Source organism: Triticum urartu, chromosome 6 (genome assembly GCF_003073215.2).
Source record: "Triticum urartu cultivar G1812 chromosome 6, Tu2.1, whole genome shotgun sequence".
Classification (NCBI taxonomy): domain Eukaryota; kingdom Viridiplantae; phylum Streptophyta; class Magnoliopsida; order Poales; family Poaceae; genus Triticum; species Triticum urartu.
In genome coordinates this window covers 471,158,558-471,163,218 of record NC_053027.1, presented here as the reverse complement: position 1 = coordinate 471,163,218, position 4,661 = coordinate 471,158,558, and positions in this window count along the sequence as shown.

Sequence of the window (4,661 nt, the reverse complement as noted above, 5' to 3'; positions counted from 1 at the left end):
TCATTTGGCCATAGACTAGAGCTACCTTTGATTCCTCAATATTTTTTTCATTAATTACTCCGGATTCCTTCATTTCCATATAAAGATCATTTCCTTCACGAGTCCGTTCCCCTACTCCACCGAATACGGATACGCCCCCATGAGCTTTAGCAATGTTATTGATTAATTCCATGATCAGTACTGTTTTACCTACTCCAGCCCCCCCAAATGATTCGGCCGTTTTAACAGGCTTGGATTCTATCCATTTGGTGAATTTATCCACCATGACCAGTAAGTATTTTTTCCTGTCGGTCCCACCTTTAAGGGGTCCGACCATGTCAAGCCCCCAGACCGCAAAAGGCCAGGTGATGGGTATAGTTTGGAGTGCAGTGGGTGGCATATGGCTTTGGTTGGCAAAAAGTTGGCAACCAACGCATCGTTGGACTAGGTCCTGAGCGTCTGCCCGTGCCGTCGGCCAATAAAAGCCTATACGGAAAGCCTTGCTAACAAGGGACCAAGCAGCGGCGTGGTGACCACCGAGTCCGGCATGAATTTCAGCCAGAAGGTTCCGCCCTTCCTCTTCGGAGATGCACCTTTGAAGGACTCCGGTAGTGCTTTTCTTATAAAGCTCTCCCTCATGGACTCTATAGGCTTTAGATCGCCGCACTATGCAGCAGGCCTCGTTTTGGTCCTCCGGGAGTTCCTGCCTAGTAAGGTAGGCTAGGAATGGTTCTGTCCACGGGGCGATAACCGCCATTATTACGTGGGCTGAAGGTGTAATGTCATTGGCAGAGCCTCCAATTGTGTCAGATTGTTTGGCGTCGAGTGGTGCGGCTGGGTCCGGGCTGTTATTTGCGGGTTCCCCCTCCCATACTACAGATGGCTTGAACAATCTTTCCAAAAAGATGTTGGGAGGGGGGACTGCATCGCGTTTTGCTCCGATGCGTGCCAGGACGTCCGCTGCTTGATTGTTTTCTCGGGCTATATGGTGAAACTCCAGCCCTTCGAACCGAGCTGACATTTTTAGGACGGCGTTGCGGTAAGCTGCCATTTTTGGGTCCTTGGCGTCGAAGTCTCCGTTTATTTGGGATATCACGAGGTTTGAATCCCCGCATACCTCTAGGCGCTGGATACCCATGGATACTGCTATCCGGAGACCATGTAGGAGGGCCTCATATTCGACTGCATTGTTGGAATCCGTGTACATGATCTAGAGCACATATTGGACTGTGTCTCCTGTGGGGGACATCAGGACGACACCAGCCCCTAGTCCGGCCAACATTTTGGAGCCGTCGAAATGCATAATCCAGTTTGAATATGTGCCGTACTCTTTAGGGAGCTCGGCCTCCATCCATTCTGCGACGAAGTCGGCCAAAACTTGCGATTTAATAGTTCGCTGTGGCTTATAGGTTATATCGAACGGGAGAAGCTCGATGGCCCATTTTGCAATCCGGCTCGTTGCATCGCGGTTGTTGATAATATCGTTGAGTGGTACTTCCGAGGCTACTGTTATGGAACACTCTTGAAAGTAGTGTCGTAGCTTCCGGGATGCCATGAATACCGCGTATGCAATCTTTTGATAATGCGGGTACCGTGATTTGCATGGAGTGAGGACAGTGGATACGTAGTAGACCGGCCTTTGAAGGGGGAATTTGTGTCCATCTGTTTCCTGCTCGACAACGAGCACTGCGCTGACAACTTGATGGGTTGCTGCAATGTACAAAATCATTGGTTCGCCGGTGTTCGGCGCGGCCAGGACTGGGTTTGTTGCCAATATGGCTTTTATTTCATCAAGTCCGGCCGTGGCGGCATCCGTCCACTCGAAGTGTTCGGTGTGCCGAAGGAGGCGATAGAGGGGTAGTGCCTTTTCTCCCAAGCGGGAGATGAAGCGGCTTAAAGCCGCCACGCATCCGGTTAATTTTTGTATTTGTTTAAGGTCCTTTGGGACATCCAATTGTGACAAAGCTCAGATCTTGGCTGGGTTTGCTTCAATTCCTCTATCAAAGATCTCCTGTCACATGTCGAATCCCTAGTAAATGACTTGAAGCTTACATTCGATAACCTCCGAAAATATGACATCAAGCATTGCGAAGAGCTCGGAAATTGTCTTATTCATCCCTTGCATATTATAGTTCATCACAAAGCTATTGTAGCTTGGTGGCAGTGATTGAAGAACTCTGTCAATGACACTATCAACAGGAATATTAACTCCCAGTTGAGTCAAGTGATTATGATACCCAGCCATTTTGAGTATACGTTCACTAACAGAACTACTCTCCTCCATCTTGCAGCTATAGAATTTATTGGAGACTTCATATCTCTCAATCCGGGCATTTGCTTGAAATATTAACTTCAACTCCTGGAACATCTCATATGCTCCATGACGTTCAAAACATCGTTGAAGTCCCGGTTCTAAGCCGTAAAGCATGGCACACTGAACTATCGAGTAGTCATTAGCTTTACTCTGCCAGACGTTCTTAACGTCATCAGCAGCATCTGCAGCAGGCCTGGCACCCAGCGGTGCTTCTAGGACGTAATTCTTCTGTGCAGCAATGAGGATAATCCTCGAGTTATGGACCCAGTTTGTGTAATTGCTTCCATCATCTTCAACTTTGCTTTCTTAAGGAACGCATTAAAATTCAACGGAACAACAGCACGGGCCATCTATCTACAATCAACATAGACAAGCAAAATACTATCAGGTACTAAGTTCATGATAAATTTAAGTTCAATTAATCATATTACTTAAGAACTCCCACTTAGATAGACATCCCTCTAATCATCTAAGTGATCACGTGATCGAAATCAACTAAACCACGTCCGATCATCATGTGAGATGGAGTAGTTTTCAATGGTGAACATCACTATGTTGATCATATCTACTATATGATTCATGCTCGACCTTTCGGTCTCAGTGTTCCGAGGCCATATATGCATATGCTAGGCTCGTCAAGTTTAACCCGAGTATTCCGCGTGTGCAAAACTGGCTTGCACCCGCTGTAGATGAACATAGAGCTTATCACACCCAATCATCACGTGGTGTCTCGGCACGACGAACTTTGGCAACGGTGCATACTCAGGGAGAACACTTTTATCTTGAAATTTAGTGAGAAATCATCTTATAATGCTACCGTCAATCAAAGCAAAATAAGATGCATAAAAGATAAACATCACATGCAATCAATATAAGTGAAATGATATGGCCATCATCATCTTGTGCTTGTGATCTTCATCTCTGAAGAACCGTCATGATCACCATTGTCACCGGCACGACACCTTGATCTCCATCGTAGCATCGTTGTCGTCTCGCCAACTATTGCTCCTACGACTATCGCTACCGCTTAGTGATAAATTAAAGCAATTACAGGGCGATTGCATTGCATACAATAAAGCGACAACCATATGGCTCCTGCCAGTTGCCGATAACTCGGTTACAAAACATGATCATCTCATACAATATAGCATCATACCTTGATCATATCACATCACAACATGCCCTGCAAAAACAAGTTAGACGTCCTCTACTTTGTTGTTGCAAGTTCTACGTGGCTGCTACGGGCTTAGCAAGAACCGTTCTTACCTACGCATTCAAACCACAATGATAGTTCGTCAAGTTAGTGTTGTTTTAACCTTATCAAGGACCGGGCGTAGCCACACTTGATACAACTAAAGTTGGAGAAACTAACACCCGCCAGCTACCTATGTGCAAAGCACGTCGGTAGAACCAGTCTCGCGTAAGCGTACGTGTAATGTCGGTCCGGGCCGCTTCATCCAACAATACCGCCGAACCAAAATGTGACATGCTGGTAAGCAGTATGACTTGTATCACCCACAACTCACTTGTGTTCTACTCGTGCATATAACATCTACGCATAAAACCAGGCTTGGATGCCACTGTTGGGGAACATAGTAATTTCAAAAAAATTCCTACGCACACTCAGGATCATGTGATGCATAGCAACGAGAGGGGAGAGTGTGTCCACGTACCCTCGTAGACCAAAAGCAGAAGCGTTAGCACAACGCAGTTGATGTAGTCGTATGTCTTCATGATCCGACCGATCCAAGTACCGAACATACGGCACCTCCGAGTTCAGCACACGTTCAGCTCGATGACGTCCCGCGAACTCCGATCCAGCAGAGCTTCATGAGAGATTTCCGTCAGCACGACGGCATGATGACGGTGATGATGTTGCTAACGACGCAGGGCTTCGCCTAAGCACCGCTACGATATAACCGAGGTGGAACATGGTGGAGGGGGCACCGCACACGGCTGGAATAGATCAACAGATCAACTTGTGTGTTCTAGGGTGCTCCTGCCCCGTATATAAAGAAGCAAGGGGGGAGGCGGCCGGCCAGGAGGAGGGCGCGCCAGGGGGGAGTCCTACTCCCACTGGGAGTAGGACTCCTCCTTTTCCTTGTTGGAGTAGGAGAGGGAAGGAAGGGAGAGAGGAGGAGAAGGAAAAAGGGGGGCGCCGCCCCCTCCTTGTCCAATTCGGACTAGAGGGGCAGGGGTGCGCGGCTGCCCTGGCCGCCCCTCCTCTTCTCCTACTAAGGCCCATAAGGCCCAATTAACTCCCCGGGGGGTTCCGGTAACCCCCCGGTACTCCGGTTTTTATCCGAAACCACTCGGAACACTTCCGGTGTCCGAATATAGTCATCCAATATATCGATCTTTATGTCTC